Raw genomic sequence first — 19,804 nt, 5'->3', positions numbered from 1 at the left:
AGAATACATATTTCCTAAGCATTTCATCAAGAATTTTGAGGGGGAGGGTGTTAAAGGCTGTGTGTGTGTGTGTGTGTGTGTGTACGCGTGCACACACACTTTTGAGAATGGGGTCGATCACCTGCAGCAGATTTCACTGAGCTGTGATAGGAAGATACTTTCAGGCAGGTCTTTAGCTCCTGGTACTGCCTTCTAGGGCTAATGCAGGTCCAGGACAGCCTGGCTGCAGTCAGAGTGACCTGGAGTGGGACAGAGGGATCCCAGCTCAAAATGTTGTGTCTATAACAGGCTGTTTATGTTTATGAAATGTTTCCTAACTGGATATTGCTATAAAAGAAAAAAGAAAGCTAGATTGTTGAGTTTAATTTATAAGTTCTGTAGGACAGTGGTTTGGAGAACTTTAAAATTTTTGTTGTTGTTTATTTGCAGAAAGATTCTAACCTGAGTTTGCACAACTTAGAATCAGAACGCAGCCTGATGGGATTGCCTGCTGACCCGGTCTTTCCCACATCCAGAAGGGGTCCCCTGAGGCACTGCCTCTAGGCAAATTCTTCCTTTATTGTACCTTTCCTACAATTTGTTTCTTTCCTTTCTTCCTGCCCTCCTTCGTTCCCTCCTGTCCTCCTTCCTTCCTTCCTTCCCTCCCTCCGTTCCTCTTTCTTTCCTTTCTTTTCTTTCCTTTCTCTTGCACACCTGCGTGAGCGCTCACACTTTTCTCGTATTTTTCAGATCATCATGTAAGTTACTGAACAGTTCTAGCTTACTAACAGTTGTAGCCTCTGAGTACATACACAGGATTTCACAAATCTTCCTAGGTGAGCAGGGGCTCTGGAGTTGCCAAGTGGGGAGATGGAATGGCAACCTATGACACGTGTCTAACTGCCCCAGTCCCTGGTGAACAGTTGTAGGTTTCACCCCTCTTTCTTCTTTGTTCCTTGGCACCCTTTCTCCCTGGATATTGGAAGCATGGGCAAGTTGTTCTAGTCCTAACTCTGCCTTCAGGCTTGGTGTTTTCAGGCAACTCTTTTAATGTGGCTGGGCCTCAGTTGCCTGAAATGTACAGTGAGGCTAAATTAGGTCTGAGGGTCCCTAGCAAATTATTTGCAACAATACAACTTTTGATATTCATGGCCAGCTCACTTATTCACAGTTGCTGTCATTCCTCATTTCCACAGCTTAGAGACCCTTCACTGGCTAACGGTGGGCGAAAGCTAGGAGTGTGTGTCCGTAGCAGAGGTCAACATCTCTCTCAGGCTCCCGATTCTTCCTTAGAGTGGAGGTGGAGTGGGGATGACGATTATTTGGTTTACCTCTGAGGTCATGTTTTCTATAGTAGCTGCACTAGGTGGAGAAGGTTATGATCACCTATTAGCAATCTGCTAGGATTGTCATCTCACAGATTGGAGGTGGGGACTTTGGCGATAATAGAGACTTTGGACTTTAGCCTGACCTTCACATTCCCTGTGGAAGGTGTGGCCTGAGGTAAAAAGGTTACCTTGATAAGGAACAGTAATAATTTTTATATTTCTGGACACTGAATGATAAGCATTGCCAACTGAGAGGGCGGAGGGGAGGCCTGCCGGATCAGTAGACTGTGACGTATATGCTGGAAGTGTGCGGTTTTGTTGTCATGTTACTCATCCAGTCAGCATGCATTCACTGGACACCCGTGTGTCAGACACTCGTCCAGCCATTGACAGTTCTTTATTCCTCAGGGCCGGTACTAAAGACTGTATGTTTTTTCTTAGATATTTGGCCTGCAGTTAGTTTCCTGCCATTAGGAGACAGTGGTTTTGTTGATGGTGCTATATAATTCAGTCCTAGGGACTGAGATATAGACATGTTTTACCTGGGAGGGAGATTCTAGGAGATTTTCCTTTTTGGAAATAAAATTATTTAGTAAAATAATCTTAAACTCTAAGATTAGATAAAAATATTTTAAATAATTAATATAGAGAGAAATCTAAAAAAAAAAGAAAGCAAAGGTCTAGGTATAATTAAGTACCTTACTCACACTCCCTTAATTGTTCTAATTGTTAACCTGTGATTCCGTTCCCATTGTGTCTAAAAGAGGAACTCTCCATTCTTTTTGCACTTCCTTCCTTGAATGTAGAAGTCCCTGGGCTTATATATGGCTCACTGGCACTGAGGCTTCCCTTAAATCTTTTTATCTTTTCAATACTTAGCCTCTTGAAAAAGAACAGCCTGCAAGGGAAGGCCTATCCTCCCTGGTTCTCCCTGCTCTCCTGCTTTTTATTAATTTATAAGGTATTCAGTACCTATTATGTGCCTGGGATGGAGCCTGGTCCTATAACTTGGAGAATAAATAGGAAAGACACGTTTGTGCCCGTGAGCTGCTTGCAATCTAGGGAGGGAAAATAACATACGAAGTGCTAAATTATGCTACACTCCTGCAAGTTTTGAGTGTGGTGTACCAGAAGAATAGAAGAGAGTGCTTGTAACTTCTTGAAAGGCTAGGCTGTAGAGTTTTCATCGAGTTATGGTGATGGTTGAACTAAGTATTAAAAAAGGCCTTAGAGTCTTTCATTTGGCAAAGATGGTACCAGGATATAGCATTTCACCTTCACAACTTAAGAGAAAGATGCCAAAAGCATGTGCTCCAGGGATTTTGGTTTTCAATGAAAAAAGAATCATTTTCTGTTTTTCCCCTTAAGAGAGAAAGCATTATAAAATGCAAGAGAAACGAAAAGCAAGGGCAAACAAGCCTCCCTCCTCCAAATAGTGCCAACGGAAGGTCCTGGATTAGGTGTTCCATGAAACTGAAGTACAGTAGCAAAGCTGTCATGAAATACTTTTGGTCAGTCCCTTAAAAATGAATCTCCAAAAGAATAGTGGGTAAGAGTGTTTCCTCAGGGCAGATTTCTTGAAATGATTATATTTCTTCTAAACAAAACATTTTAAACATTTGAGCAGAACACTTAACAGAAATTTTGGAACAGAAAAATAAAGTTATTTCATCCCAGTGTTAACTCTTAATTCCTTATGCAAGTAAAGGCCAGTGGTAAAGACAATTCAAATATTTTAAATCTGATTTCAGAATGCGATCTATAGGATTTGGTTCTTTAAGTGTATCATATACTTTTCTTGGATCATTAAAATGAGTTCCTATTCCCTGAGCAAATAGTTGCCAAAATCAGAGGGGACACAGAATTTCATCTGTCATCCTGATTTCCCATTGGTTCCCAAAAAAGAGAGCTATCAGTTAGGTTTTGAAAACTCTAGACTCCAAGAGATCAACTGCTCCTTTTATGTTGAGTTAGGTTGGTACTTAAAATTAATTTTTTGATTCACAGTTTTTAAGCATACATAGAACAAGAGAACATAGTATAATGGACCCCAGATAGTCATTCTGAATATTAAACAACATTTGGTGATACTTATCCATGTATTATTCCTTCCTTATTATCTTTTTTTTTTTTTTAATTTGAGAAAGAGTTTCATTCTTGTCGCCCAGGCTGGAGTACAGTGGCATGATCTCGGCTCACTGCAACTTCCGCCTCCTGGGTTCAAGCAAATCTCCTGCCTCAGCCTCCCGAGTAGCTGGGATTACAGGCGTCTGCCACCACGCCCAGCTAATTTTTTATATTTTTAGTAGAGACGGGGTTTCACCATGTTTGCCAGGATGCTCTCGAACTCCTGACCTCAGGTGATCCACCCATCTTGGCCTCTCAAAGTTCTGCCATTATAGGTGTGAGCCTTCTTTTCTTTTTCTTTGGAAGGGGGCCTATAATATTATATTAAATCCAATCACAGACATTGCCATTTCACTTAAAATATTCCCATATGTCTTTAAAAAATAAAGAAAAATTTTGTATCACAATACTGATATTTAATATATAACAAAGTTACCAGTAATTCTTTACTGCCATTTAACTCAGTATACATTTATATTTCCTCATTTGTCTCAAGTGTCTTTTTTTTTTTTTTTTTTTTTTTTTTTTTTGTTGAGACAGAGTCTCGCTCTGCCGCCCAGGCTGGAGTGCAGTGGCCGGATCTCAGCTCACTGCAAGCTCCGCCTCCCGGGTTCACGCCATTCTCCTGCCTCAGCCTCCCGAGTAGCTGGGACTATAGGCGCTGCCACCGCGCCCGGCTAGTTTTTTGTATTTTTAAAGTAGAGACGGGGTTTCACCATGTCAGCCAGGATGGTCTCGATCTCCTGACCTCGTGATCCGCCCGTCTCGGCCTCCCAAAGTGCTGGGATTACAGGCTTGAGCCACCGCGCCCGGCCCCTCAAGTGTCTTTTTATAGTGGTTGGTTTGTTCAAATCATGATTCAAATAGTCTATAGCGTTAGATTTTTTTTCCCCTTAAGTCTCTTAATCTAAAACAGTCCTCTTCACCCTTTTGCTATTTTTCTTTCCTATAAAATTGACTTGTTGAGGAAACCAGATCAGTTGTCCAGTAGAATGTCCTATATTCTCGAAGTATCTGCCTACTTTCTCAAGGTGGTATTTAACTTATTCTATCCTCTGTATTTCCTGTTAAGTTGGAATAGCTTCAGATATTTGCACATCATTTTGGCCATTTTTAAAGGAAATATAAACATTTTACAAATTTCATTTCAGCCATTCATTTATTCAACATTTGAGTGCCTCCTATGCACCAGGCACTGTTCTAGGTTCTAGGTTCATTGGGCTATGCTTTGTTTTCCTAGCAATTCTTTTGCTCTAGAGGAATTGCACACTTGTTTTTTAATTTAGGTTTTTTCGTCCATAGTACATTCTCATGATTCAAATATTAGTAATTATAAAAGAAATATAGTGAAGTCTCTTTTTCACCCTCTCCCTCATCAGATCAAGTCCCAAATAATTATATTTTAAGTTTCTTGTGTCCTTTGGAATTTTTTTCCTACATTTATCAGATAATAGGAGCATATGTTCTAAAAATATAATATTTCTAGTTTATCTTTAGCATCAGCATTAAAAGTAGTTTTTACAGCCAGGGTCAATTGATAAGTATATATTCTTTTTATCCTTGAAACTAATCCTTCCTTATCTCCTGCTCCCGACCCCTTCATTTTTGGGCAAATGATAGTATTTCAATTTTTAATGTAAAATAGTAGAGATTTTTATTCTAGAAAACATTGTCCAATATCAGGTGACACTTAACGGTGTTCTTGACAATGCTGTTAAAATGAGAAGTATTAGAACTGTGTTCCTGAAATCATAAAATCTTACTGAGTATTGTAATTCTTAGAACTTTTAATTTGAGCTACAGCCCAAGAGGCTTACCAAAAGGTGCTAGGCAATTATTAATCTTTTATGGCTGGGTGCAGTGGCTCACACCTATAATCCCAGCACTTTGGGAGGCCAAGGTGGGTGGGTAATTTGAGCCCAGCCAGGAGTTTGAGACCAGCCTGTGCAACATAGTGAGACCCTGTCTCTACAAATAAAAAAATACAAATATCACGTGGGTGTGTTGGCACGCACCTGTGGTCCCAGCTACTCAGGAGGCTGAGGTATGAGGATCACTTGAGCCCAGGACGTGGAGATTGCTGTGAGCCCAGATCATGCTACTGCACTCCACCTGGGTGACAGAACAAGACCCTGTCTCCAAAAAAAAAGTTAAAAAAAAATTAAGCTTTTATATGGAGATGTCTATCTGGGAACCTGGTAAGAAACTGAACACTAAAGAAGCTACTAAGAACTCAGTGGATACTGTATAGGAGCTTTCTTGATCTACAGAGGTAGTTTGCATAAGAAATAGGGGCGTTTCCCTACTGTTTTTGAGACATACATGTAAATTGTTAGAAATAATGGAATTTCAATAACTTAGTATAGAGTAACATAGAGCATTTAGTGAGACCAAGGGGGGGAATGCTGTATTATATTGAGAAAAGGGGAAGTATATAATATTAATAAGGAATATAATTAATTTATTGCCAGATCAGGCCTAATTAACTTCTACTAATTATTTAAATTTTGATTTACTTTATTAAAATATGCTTATATCCCATTTCTTTTTTAAAAGTTGAAGTTAAGATGTATATTATAGGATTAAAAAATAGTAATAGACATGGAACATCAGAATTAAAATACATTTTTGGTTTATTTACATTTCTAATGTAAGCACTCTAAGTTTTTGTTGTTGTTTCTTCCTTTTTTGGAACCCATGCTTGGTTCTATCATCGATTGCTTAGATATAAAAGCCACTTTTTTTTATCTGTAAAAGGAAACAAGGAGATGAAATTTACTTGGTTTTCTATGTTTTTTAAAAGTACTCTAGAAATGGAGAATATCCATTACTAGAACTTTAACTTGCTTTAAAAAAAAACAACACTTTTTATTTTGAAATGAAGACAGGAAGTTAGCAGAAATGGTGCAGAGTCTTATGCATCCTTCATCTGGTTCCCTCATTGGTGGTATTTTATATGACTGTCGTGCAATAATCAGAATCAGGAAATTGACATTGGCATGTTACTGCTAACTAGACTAGACCTTAGTCAGTTTTCATCATCTTTTTAACCTGCATTCACATGTGTGTATGTGTATGTGTATGTGTGTGCATGTGTCTGTGTAGCTTAGTGCAATTTAATCTGATATATAGATTCATGTAAACACCATCACAATCATGATACAGAACTGTTCTATCACCACAAAAGAAGTCTGTTGTGCTGCCTCTTTGTATTTGCATTATGTTTAGGTATTTCTTTTTATTTTTTGAGAGCAAATAAAAATGATACTGCATTTTTAATTTTGATTTCCATGTGTTCATTGCTGGTATATAGTAATACAATTAACTTTTGTGTGTTGATTTTGTGTCCAACAACCTTGTTGATCTTGTGTTCATGAGAATAGTTCTGTGAGTGTTTTTATAGATTCCTTGGAATTTTCTACATAAACGATCATGTCTTACACAAATAAGGGCTGTTTTATTTTTTGCTTTCTGAGACACGTATGCCTTTCTTCTTGTCTTATTGCATTGGCTAGGACTTCCAATACCATTTTGAACAAGAGTGGTGACAGCAGACATTCTTGCCTTGTTCCCAGTCCTAGGTGGGGAAACATTTATTTAGTTTTTCTGTCATTAAATATTATGTTTGCTGTAAGATTTTTGCTGATGTTCTTTATCAACTTGAGTAAGTTCCTCTCTATTCCTAGTTTGCTGAAGTTTTTTGTTTTTTTTTTTTTAAATCACAAATTGTGTTGGATTTTGTGAAATGCTTTTTCTGATAATGCTAATGCAATTTGGCAAGTGAAATTTTTCCTGTAACTGTTGCCCTCCCCAAGCACTCTTTGCAGGCCCCATATTGCCGGTACTTAAATATGATAAAAGGAGAAGGATTCCAGATAAAGCAATTTGGGATATGAATTCATATTATTGTATGTTAATTCTATATCGATGAATGTCAAGCAGAATTGATTATATACTGCTAACTAGACTAGACCTTATTCAGTTTTCACCATCTTTTTCACTGCATTTATGTGTGTGTGTGTGTGTGTGTGTGTGTGTGTGTGTGTGTAGCTTTGTACAATTCAATCCAATATATAGATTTGTGTAAGGTTCTGGATTTTGTAGTTCTTTCCTTTCTTAGTAATATTTATTGAGGTAGGTAGAGAGCGAGGTATTAGGAGTGTGCACTTTGGAACCAGACTTTGTTCTAATGTGGCCTTTATCATTTACTAGTTATGTGGGACCTTAAGCAAAGTCTTTAACTTGTCTAAGCCTCAGTTTCCTCAACTTTAAAATAGGACTAATGTTGTGAAGATTAAATGAGATAATGTATGTAAGATGCTTCATACATAATGGGCATTTAATATGTGTTAGCTGTTGTTGATGCAGCACTGATATGTTTAATAATGTATTAAACTCTCTTACATTCAAAGCATTCTGCTGGGCATCTGGGATGACACGGGGTCATATGAAGTACATAATTCATTTTAGAAGAATGTGCCATTTAATTTTCAAACATCTCATTGTTTGAATAAATGAATGAAAACTTTTTTCTCTTTGCACTCATCCAAGACCAGTCAGTCTTTGGTTTTTACCCTTCCACTCCTTCCCTTTGTCATTTATTTTCTCTTTCTCTCTCCTACCCCTTTCCCTCTCTCTTTCTCACTCCCTGTTTTTTAGGTAATAATCAAGCTGTCATAGGTGAACCAGTTTCTACCCCTCTGCTTTTTTCTGCTCTCATGGGTGTTCCTTCTTCCCTTTCTCCCTCATTTTACTTTTTCAGGTTTTCATAGTTACCCTGTAACTGTATTTTAAGGCAGCTTTCCCTTTAATGTTTTCCATTTCCTTGAGGAACCTCAGGATAGCCCCTCCTCATGTTTCACTCTCCTGTTTCTGAGCCAAAAAGGACCATGACCTTGACTAAGCTCTCTCAGAGACACCTGAATCCAAAGTAATACTAATTTTAAAATTAATGACATTAACGTCTAAAAGCCTTGATGGTGCCCAGAATTATTTAATAGAATCTTCGCTAAATTTTCCACTTCTCTCTTAATTTTCTTCTAATTAAACTTTATTTTCTTCAAATAACAGCATCATGATAAGTTAAAAGCCTGACTTAATTTTTGTTTAATGGCTATATTTTAGAAGAACTTATTTCTATTATTTTCTCAGTGCAAATGTATAGTATTTCTGCCACTTCATGAATTTTTAAGAAGCTTTCGTATGTTGTCCTAAGAACCTAGCCTCCTTTACAATATTATTTCTAGAGGAAAATGCATTCTGCAAACTTCTAACAAATAAGCCAACTCTAGTGACCCCTTTTGTTGGTAAATTGGGTACTCCTTGTACTAAATGTTCCAACTTGTAGAGGATTGCAATTTTTGCAGGTATTTTAGAGAACCAAACCAGCCTGTAAGTGCAGTATTTAGTTCATCTTCCTTGGAATGAAAACCATCTAATTAGAGTTGCCATGACAACTCTGTTTTCATGCAGTAGAACAGACCTATTGATCTGAAGTTCAGGTTGATGGAGCATGTGTACATGTTAGTGACAGAAGCCATTATCCAATATCTTACAGAGTGTTGGCTCCATTTCCCTCCTAGCCTATTTTCTACCTTATGCACTCACAAGTATTTATTAAGCACCTATTGTGTACAGAGCTCATAGAAGCCCCTGAAATATTCACCGTAAGAAGAAAGAAACAGTTGTAAAACCCTATCATGGACATAGAATAAAACCCCAGTAACTTACCCTCTCTTTCATAATCTGGCCTTTTCGTGGACATTTGACTCTTTCTTCTCCTACCTCCCCGATACCCACCACTTTGACCACACTGGCCCCTTTCTGTGTTTCAAACACTTCAGCCTCATTTCCACCTCAGGGCTTTTGTACTTCACATTCCCTCTGCCAAAAGGTCATTTGTCTACCTCTTTTCATATTTGGCTCCACTTTATCATTTGAGTCTCAGTTTAAATTTATTTCCACAGAGAGACTTTCCCCGATTTCCCTAAAGTTGCCACCTGCCATCTGCCCTCATCCATTGTCATGCTCTTTGACATTGTGATATTTCTGTTTCTTTTTTATATTATTATTGCATTGTCTCTTATTAGCATATAATTTCTATGAGAGTAGGATATGGCAATGTCTTGTTTACTGTCATATCTATTAATATTTGTTGAATGAATGAGTCATAGAGTGATTTAATATCATAGTGGTCAAGAAAGATTTCATGAATTGGCACTGATTTAAGTGCTTTGGAAGACAGTGGATATGGCTGTGTAGAAATAATGGTCAGAGGCGTTTTATGTGTGAGGAATAATCTATACTGAAAAGTACTATATGCGTCAGTTTGTTCAACAAGAGCGTTTCTGAATAGCCAGTTGCACTGTAAGGAAGGGACCACTTGGAGAGTGATTCTTTCATTTTTACAATAGCCCTGCGAAACTTATTATTATCTCCATTTCAGAGATAAGCAAACTGAAGCTTAGGGATGTTTTAAACAACTTGCCCCAAAGGCAGTATACTAAGTGATGAAACTGAATTTCAAATCTACATTGCCAGTCCGATTTCAGAGCAAGGGTGCTTAACCACCTCATTTTTCTGGTTCATTCACACTTCAGGTTAATTTTTGTTAGGTTTTTATGTCATATCATGCCATATATTTCCATGCTTTTACTTGGGATGCTGACTTTCCTACTAGAAGTAAATTGCTTGGTGTTCAGTCTGTAGGTATTTATTGCTTGCCTACTGTGTGCAAGGTATTATCGCATATTAACAGCATTAATTGAAAAAAATCACCCAGCCAGTTACATACTGTGTTGGAGAAAATTAAACTCATTGAACTCATATTTTCTTTCTTTGAAATTCTCTGTATCATATAACAGTGGATCTAAAATTAACATAAAAATTTAACGGGTGGTTTACAAGGATTTTTGTGTAACTTTTTATGTTGATATTTAAACTTAAAAGAGAAAAAGTTGCAAGGATAGAACAAGGAACTGTCTTACTCCTTGTACACAGATTCCCTAATTGTTTACACTTTGCCCCATTTGCCTTATCATTCTCTCTGTGTATTTATATTTTTGTGCCTGCTCATTTTTTTCCTAAACTATTTGAGAGTAAGTTGGGGCCACAGTGTACTTCACGCCTAAATGTTTCAGAATGTATTTCTTAAGAACATGGACATTCTCTTATATAACCACAGTGCAGTTATCAAGTCAGGCACTGTAACATTGACACAGTACTATTATCTTATCCACAGTCCATATTCTAATTTTGTCAGTTGTTTCAGTAATAACCCTGTTAGCTATTTTTTACCCTGGTCCAGGATCCAAGCCAGATCACACATTGCCTTTAGCTATCATGTCTCTTTTATTTTTTAAATCCGGAACAGTTTCTCAATCTTTATCTTTCTTAACCTTGACATTTTTGAAGAGTACGTATCGGTCATTTTGTTCTTTAATTTAGGTTCATTTGATGCTTCCTCATAATCGGATTTGTATGTGTGACATGATGTGTCTGTCCTGAGTAGAGCACATCAAAAGTCACATGATGTCAGTTTGTCCTGGGATTGGTGATGTTGACTTTGATCACCTGGTTAAGGTGGTGTCTCTGTGGTTTCTGCACTCCAATGTTACTAGTTTTCTCTTTAATAAGAACTCTGTGGAGTGATGTGTTGAGACTATGTAAATGTCTTCCTCAGACTTTCACCCACTAGTTTTGACAGCCGTTGATGATTCTCCAGCTGCATCTTTCTTTCTACATTTATTAGTTGGCTTTCTACTGTAAAGAGCTTTCCTCGTTTATTTATTTATCCATTAACATATGTATATCAGAGGGGATTTATTAATTCTGTTTTATTCAATGGGACACACACCATTACTGTCATTATTTATTTTGCTACATAAACAAAGCCTCATTTCATCATGTTTCCATCAAAAAACAGTTGTATTTTGAATGCTATATTAGATCTCTAGTGTTGCTGTAACAGATTACCACAAATTTAGCAGCTTAAACCCATGCTAATTGATTATCTTACACTTCTGTAGATCGGAAGTCCAGTGCTCCTGCAGCTACAGTCAAGGTGCTAGTGGGCCGCGTTCCTTTCTGGAAACTCTAGTGGAGAATCTGTTTCCTTACTCTTTCAGGTTGTTGAGAGAGTTCAGTCCCTTGCAGTCGCAGAACTGAGATCTGGTCCTTTGCGAAGGTCAGTTGAGCTTCTAGAGGCTGCTGACCTTATTTGGCTCATGGCTCCTTTCCTCCTTCAAGCCAGCTTTGGCAGGTCCAGTCCCTCTCATGCTTCAAGTTTTTCCTGCCTCTTCTGTCATCGTATTTTTCTGGCTGACTCCCCTGTTTTCCTCTTCTACTTTTAAGGACTCATGTGTCTAGATGGATTGAGAGCCCAACCAGATAATTCACGATAATCTCCTCATGTTGGGGTCCTTAGCCTTTATTACATCTCACCAAAGTCCCTTTAGCCATGTAGGGTAAAAAATTCCTAGCTTCCAGAAATGAGGGTTTGGCAGCTTTGGGGAGCCATCATTCTGCCTACCACAAATGCCTACCTGTGTTCAAGGCTTGTGTTAGGAGCTTACTTATTTCTATTTAATCAGGAAAAAAAAAAATCGGGTAGAGGATTACAAGCAAAGAAACTTCAGTGAGAAATTGCTTTATGTTTAGTTAAAAGAAATAGGCTTGTAATCAAGAGTGGGGGCTGAGGAGATGATGTTGTAGTAACAGAGCCTCAGAAACGGTGCTTGAAGGTCGCTTGAGCCGTTGCGGAGCCAAGCAAGCACGTAGGGTTTAATGCTCAAGTGTCCCTGCTGCAAAATGAAGCTGTGCTGCTGCTGGCTGCAGGGACTTCGGGAGAAAAATCAGGGCTGGTGAGAAAAATGATACTGAATGAGTTGTGGCTCCTTGCTCCTGTTTCCTGAATTTTGTCCCTCACTTGTCTCAGCGCCTGGACCTGTTTCTGATGATGTGCTTTCACTAGCTAGTCACTGTTTCTTCCTTTTGTACCAAACAAGTTTGTGTGGTAAGATTGGATCTTTCAGTGTTATACACACCAGCAAAACGAACTGATTGTTGAAGCCCAGCTGGTCTGTGGTGGGAGGCAGTGTGTGGCGCAGTGGTGGAATGTGTGGGTTCAGAAATTGGATGGCCTGGTTCAGTCCAGTGTCCATCATTTACTGGATGAGTTCTTTTGAGTCAGTTACTTAACCTCCCAAGCCTTACTGCTATTTGTACAATATATCAACCTTACAGGCCTTTTTTAAGGGTTAAATAAAGAAAAATAAAAGAAGCTCTTAATATAATGCCTGGCTCATGGAAAATGTTCGTTATGTGTTATTTCTTATTGATGTTCTTCTAAATAATAGTAGATTTTAGATCAATAACATAGAGTTCCATAGTCCTTGGGAATTAAAAAAGCTCAACTTCACAATCAAACTGTGTTCTTATATACCTTAGTACCTCTCTCTCTCTCTCTCTCCATCTCTATGTCTGTCTCTATCTCTGTCTCTCATGTTACAAAAGTAATTTGTGTCAGTTAACTTTCCAATACCAACAAAAAAAAAACAAGGATACAACTGGGTGTGGTGGGTCACACCTGTAATCACAGCACTTTGGGAGGCCAAGGCAGGTAGTTTGCTTAATCCCAGGAGTTTGAGACCAGCCTGGGCAACATAGGAAGACCTTGCCTCAACAAAAAAATACAAAAATTAGCCAGGCGTGATGGCAGGTGCTTGTAGTCCCAGCTACTCAGGAGGCTGAGGTAGGAGGATTACTTGAGCCCCGGAGGTCAAGGCTGCAGTGAGCTGTGATGGTGCCACTGCACTCCAGTCTGGGTGACAGACGAAGACCCTGTCAAAAGAAAAGAAAAGAAAAGAAAACTATACAAAGTGCAATGTGATCATGTGTCTTACTGTAATTCTTCCTTCCTCTGCAAGATGATCTCGCCGATTCCCAAGTGGGAAGTGGAGTAAAAACCTCTTCCCTTGGATTTCCCTCAGTTAACCTTGGTATCTCTCCTTTTACCACCGCTGCTTCTCTCTCTCTTTCCCGTTTTTCCTGTCTCTCTCTCTCTCCACCGAGACCCAAGGAAAACCTCTGAGACACCAGGCAGGCCCTGTTCCCTCTGAATTTGCTTCTTTCCGTTCCTGTCTGAGGGGTGTGCTCATCCGGTGCCACATCCCTCTTCTTCCCTGTGCTGGTATTTCTCTGACTTGGGTGTGCCACCCTCTTCCTTGGGACAGTAGGCCTCAAGTTTTAGCCTCAGTGAAAGTGCAGGGGAGAAACACGATTTACTGAGAAACACGAAGTACGTCGATTTAGTATGTTTGCAATGTCGCCCTATTAAATCAGTTTGGGGTATTTATTTATTTAGTTGTTGTTGTTGTTGTTGCTTTAATTTAGCCACAAAAAAATGTGTGACACATTACATACTATTCTGCAACTTGCATTTTTCCTATCCAGTATATCATGGCCATTTGTCTAAATGGAAATGATGAATGTATTTTTTAAGTGGCCATCAGAACCTGAAGGCTGCTGTCTTCCTGGTGGCTGTGTGGTACTCCACTGGAAGACTGCTATAATGTGTTCAACTTCCCTGTTGCTGATTGAAATTTGTTGTTTACATTTGTGATTTGGTTCTACTCATATGAACTTGTCGTTTATTCTCTCCAGCGTTTGTCTTCAGTCCTTCCCGGGCCTAGGAGGCAGAAGTCACTCAGCATATGCCCCATCTCTATTTCGAGTCTAGAGTTGGGTTGGTGTGTTTTTTTGTTTTTGTTTTTGTTTTTGTTTTTGTTTTTGTTTTGAGACCGAGTCTCACTCTGTCGCCCAGGCTGGAGTGCAGTGGTGTGATCTCGGCTCACTGCAAGCTCCACCTCCCGGGTTCAAGCTATTCTCCTGCCTCAGCCTCCCAAGTAGCTGGGACTACAGGCACCTGCCACCACACCGGCTAATTTTTTGTATTTTTTTAGTAGAAACGGGGTTTCACCGTGTTAGCCAGGATGGTCTCAATCTCCTGACCACGTGATCTGCCCGCCTCGGCCTCCCAAAGTGCTGGGATTACAGGCGTGAGCCACCGCACCCAGCGTGTTTGTTGTTCAGGCAGTGAGCATGGCTGCAGCTTAACGGTTTCAGGAGGTGATGGGAGCAAACTTAAGGGCTCACCTTGCTCCAGAGTGACCCTGATCCCAAGTTGGTTCCTAAGGAAATGAGGAAACATCCAGAAAAGTGAGTTGTCCTGAGTTAGCCCCAGACTGTATTGAGAAGCAATCTCGGTCTGATTGGGAAAGGGAGGTGCTGATGCGAGCCTGGGGCCCCGTTGAATGGCCGGAGCTCTGTGGTGGACCTTGTGTACTCATGCTCAGGGCTTGCCAATGGCCCAGAAGTTGTGAATCCTCCCCTGCCCTCTGCTCTAAGACTCTAAATGCCTCCACGGGGTTCTGTGGAAGAGTCATTTCTGGAGAGTGCCAGGAATCCTGAGAGTTAAGAGTCTTGAACTGAATCCTTACACCAAGAGGCCTAGATTGATGGAGAGCCCAACCAGAGAATTCAAGATAATCTCCTCATGTCAGGATCCTTAACCTTTATCACATCTCACTGAAGTCTCATTTGCCATATAGGGTAAAACACTCATAGCTTCCAGAAATGAAGCTATGAATATTCAACATGTGATTCCACATGAGTCTGAGTGAAACTACTTTGGGCCCATTGAGGCCGTGGATGCAGTATTGATACCTTCACATCCTGCAGGGGCAGGAGATAATAGCTATGGGCCAGCCATACAACTTTTCTCATAAGTCATGTTTATATTCCCCTCTGTGCTATTAATACTGCTCTATTAGTACATGTTTAGTGTTTTGGTTTTGAAGGCTTAAGAAAACAGCAGCAATCCAAATTCTCAAGCAACCAAGAAAGTGGTTTCCAAAAAAGTTATTAAGCCAACCTCAATTATATTTGGCCAATTAAATTGGCATTGTCCTTGTCTACAGTTCCCAGAACCCCTTCTCTTCCTGACTAAACCTTTCCCTTTCTGTTGTGTCTCGTGTCACTGGTTTAAGGAAAGCAAACACATCTACCTTCTGGAGTTATCAGGTTCCTCAGTACAGGTTCCCCTGAGTTCTAGGCAACCTGGACCATGAGGCGCCCTGGCCCTGCTTCCCGGCAGGCCTGCCCCACACTGTCTAGGGAAGTGTGGGCCCTTGTTACTGTTGTGGCTGTTTTGAATCATCTATTTTAGAGAATTGGCTAAAAATAGTATTTAAATTAGTGGATATTTTTTCAAAGTAAAAGATACCAGGTAAATAAATTATGTTATTCAGAAATAGATTCCTAGTTTTGCACAGATGGATATTAACAGAAGTGAACTCCCACTTCCCTGTTACTAAGTAAACAATATATTTAGTAAGATCAAATGTTTTTGAAATGATAGCAATCTACTGAATAGATCTTATTTTTGTTAAAATACTAACTCTACTTATAGCCTCCTCAATTCCCTCTTCCCGTTCTGCTCCAGCAAATGGCTCCTCCTGCTTTCCAGCTGGTTTGGGGAGCACACTGCAGAGGGGAACAGTGCCCCCATCCAGTGTCTATGTCCTGTTCCCCATGCTCACCTTTGTGGACATTTCCTGGGCAGTAGGTGGCACCAGGGCCAGGCACCCAGGCTTGGCACCTGAGCCGCATCAGCAGAATGGGGAGGAGAGGGGGTCCTTGTAAGCAAGCACCTGCCTGCGGCCCCTTATACTAGCTCTGCCATTCTTCCCTTCATCGTTCACCACCTTGACTTGGTCATACTCTCTGCTTATTGGGCAGCTATGGTGGCAGTGAGAGTAGGGGGCTCAAGAGGAGACAGGAAGATCAGTGGGCAACTGGAATGACACCAATGACTTGGCTCTTCAAGGTAGAACTGGGGCCAGGCTGAATGTTGCCAAAATTAGAAGAGCAGCAACTTTACCTATTAACTAAGGTCTTTAGCTTCTAAGGACAGAAGACTCCTTCTGTATGGTTGAAACAGCATTTCTCAGGAGTGGGGCAGTTGGACAATCTGTCCTTTTAGTCCATATCAGAACCAGCTGTGAGCTTTTTTCTTTCTTTTCAAATAACGCATTTCTCCACCCTGAGATTCCAATATGCTATGTTAGAACAAGGTGGGAGAAAAGGTATTTCTCCTCCCACCCCTTCCTCTCTCCCCAAGAGAAATCTCTGGAGGGAGGTCACAGTACTTCAGTGTTCAGGGACAGATACAGTTCTACTCGCTGTCTGTATATGCAAGAGATGATGTTGAAGAAGAGGCTATTTCCAACGTTAACCAAAGTGGCACGCGACTCCATGTGAACCAAACCAAAACAACAAAAATACTTACCTTCAAACAGTTTAGTTTACCAAGTTAATCACAGAAGATTAAAAAATCGCTAAATCGAAAATTCTCTACCTGTAATGGATGTTTTCATTGATGATGAATATTAGAAACATTAACTGTATCACATACTCCCTGAGGATATAGAGTAGTGACTTGCAAATGTTTTGGTTTGAAATTGTGGCACCTTATTGTTGTCCCTAAATGGTTTACATATTGCACATGTTTTTAATTTAAAAACAAGAAACAAAACAACCACTTTAATTTCACAAAAGCCCTTTTGTGATAACTGCAGACATGAGTGTCATAGAGCCAGACCCTTGACTTGCTGCCAGTAAAATGAATATGTCTTTAAAATTTTTGCAAACAAATTTAGTCTGAACTCTTCTCTGGCTTACTAAATTGTGGGATGCTTCGTGCTTCAGTTTGCGGTATTTGAAGTGACTGTCCCTGTTGCTTTAGAAGCGTGCCTGAATGATGCTCACAACACTGCTGTGGGCCTCTACTGACAATGCAAGCTCTCACAAAACTGAACGTTTGGCCCGTTTACCATAAAGAAGCAAACAGTCCCTATCCTAAGGACAGGCCTAGCCTAAGGTTAACAGTAAGAGCAACATTTTGTTGCTTCATTTTCCTATTAAGCTCTGGGTTGCTGACTGAAGCAGAATTCCAATGTTTTGACACACCACCACATTGTTAGCACGATAGGGAGGATTTGATTATGGGAGAACAAGTCCAAAAACGGTAAATTGACAAAAAAAAAAAAAAAAAAAAATCTGGGGCCCTGTTTCTCAAGGCAGCTTTTGTGGTTGCATTCCTTTATTTGATGTGGTTCTTTCCTTCTCCTGTGCCAAACGGTGCAATGTGGAAAAATGATGAAGTTGCAAAAAAAGGAGGGGTGGATAGGGAGTGAACTGTTTAGTAACAAGAGAAAGAAAACAGAGCTTAGGGATCAAAGACAAAAATACCTGTTTCTCCAAGTAGGAAGAAGAAAGTTAACTCGGGAGTTCTTTCCTGAAGCCTGGGTAAAGATTGAGCCCTGCTCTCAGCTGGTGCCACGTAAGCCAACCCAGGCTGATCACAGTAGAGACAAGGAAGCCACAAGCTGCCTGTAGGTGAGAAGAGCAGCAACCAGAGAAAGGGCAAGGCCGAGTGCTATGGGTTCCCAAAGACAGTCGGGCTAACAAGGGTGGGCCCCAGGGAAGAAGGATGGAGAGCAAAGTCTCCCTTCAGCATCAGACTGAACACGGTTAACACCAGCCAGCCCTGCAGGCATCAGAATCCAAAGGAGGAAGCATCAGAATTGAAAGGAGGAAGCGGCTTCCATGCAGGAACAGGATTTTATTTATTTACAATTTGAAGGCTGGATAGCTTCTCTATTGTGTGGTTTATGACATTTTCTGAGTGTTAAAATTATCTCTTTTTGCACTGTGAAAAGAGCATATATGATTCATGTTAATATTTCTGAGGATCAGTCACCAACTAACAGCTAGTATTTTGGGTGGGAGGAAGGCTTTTGTAGGCAGCTTTTTCACCTAACATAGAAGTTAAAAAGCACCAGAATATGCCTCAAGCTTCGTTCAAAATCATATAAATAGCTCCCTCTTGCACAGTTGCAATCTAGTATCGTTGTGAGAACTCCCACAGTCCACGGGCTGCCTAATGTTCACCTCACCCTTGCCTGAAAAAAGCTAATTCTTGTGGTTTACCTGCCGATGGAATATAGCGTCTAAGAAGTTTCACCAAAGGGCCTCTTTTCATTTTTGCTAATAACCTAATCGGGGAGGTGGAGCTTGCCTATATTTCTTCCTGGATACTTTTCCTAGTTTCAGCATCTGTAGAACTGTCAGATATTCCTATAATCCTAGATCAAGAGTCAGCAAACTAAAACCTCCTGGCCAAATCCAACCCACAGCTAAGAATGACTTTTACATTTTTAAATGGTTAGAAAAATATTTAAATAATAATGTTTCATGACTCGTAAAAATTACACGAAACTCGAATTTTAGTATCCATAAACAGAATTTTGTTGAAACACAGCCATGCTCATTCATTTACATATTATCTGTGGCTGCTTTTGCACTTCGGCAGGAGAGCTAAGTAACTGCAATACAGGCAGTATGGATGCAAAGATCACAATATTTACTACCTGGCCTTTTACCGAAAAAGTTTGCCAATCCCTTTCCAAGACCGTTAAACTCTCCTTTTCCATGATGACTATTTCCATAAAGATAGATGCATTTATTGGCTTTTAATGTTCATTTAGAAATTTGACTTCCGTATCTTTTTTTATATTAATTGGACTTTAATACTACAAATATTTATTAAGTTCCTGATATGTTTGGCATTATTCTTGCCAAGAATAATGAGGTTATAAAAGTGAACAAAACAGAGGCAGGTCCTCATTCTGGAGGAGCTTATATTCTAGTGAGGAGTCATGGGGGGAGATGATGAATGAATACATGTAGAATGTCTTATGCCACAGAGAAAACGACATCACAGAAGACCAAGTACCAGAGATGGAAGGGGGCTATGTTAAATAGATGGTTCAGGAAGCTGACATTTGAGTAAGACCTGAAGCAGATGAGGAAGCCTGCCCGCAGATGGCTGGGAAGAGAGTTCCAGGCAGAGGGAACAGCAGGAGAACTGGGCCAGTGCACTGAGGTGGAAATCACCCCAGTTTATCCAGGGAGGTTTCAACCCCAGTGAGAAGTTCTGGTAGGTTCTGAGCCCTGCTCTCAGTGAGTGCCTCTTAAGCCAACCAGGCTGATTGACTATGGGGTGTGAGAGAAGGCAGTCAGCGATGATGGAGGTTTTTGGTCTGGGAACCAAGAGATAGAAGCTACCATTCTCTGAGATGAGATGGATATGGGAGCAGTAGGTTTCGGGGGCAGGTTTGCTTGTGAGCAGGTTAAGTTTGAGATGCATTTTTAACCTGTGGCAGTGGTGAGAGGACAGTTGGCTATACAAGTTCTGAGTTCAAGAAAGGCCTGAGCCAGACAGATACATTTAGAATTTGTTAGTTTAA

At 40.1% G+C, this 19,804-nt stretch overlaps 1 protein-coding gene and 1 long non-coding RNA gene across 26 annotated transcripts in view; one reads left to right on the top strand and one right to left on the bottom strand.

Annotated features, from left to right (window-relative positions):
• Positions 1–19,804, top strand: part of BABAM2 (BRISC and BRCA1 A complex member 2) — a 493,921-nt gene that overhangs the window by 360,637 nt on the left and 113,480 nt on the right. The gene's annotated exons all lie outside the window — the stretch shown is intronic.
• On the bottom strand, positions 6,050–11,605 carry LOC141408358 (uncharacterized). Its single transcript, XR_012422541.1, has 2 exons — positions 11,452–11,605; positions 6,050–6,182 (listed from the first exon to the last, which is right to left on the bottom strand). It is a non-coding gene; the product is annotated as an uncharacterized lncRNA (long non-coding RNA).

This window comes from Macaca fascicularis, chromosome 13, assembly GCF_037993035.2.
Source record: "Macaca fascicularis isolate 582-1 chromosome 13, T2T-MFA8v1.1".
NCBI classification, from domain to species: Eukaryota; Metazoa; Chordata; class Mammalia; order Primates; family Cercopithecidae; genus Macaca; species Macaca fascicularis.
Note: the sequence above shows the minus strand (reverse complement) of the source record. Positions and strands in the feature narration are given on the sequence as shown.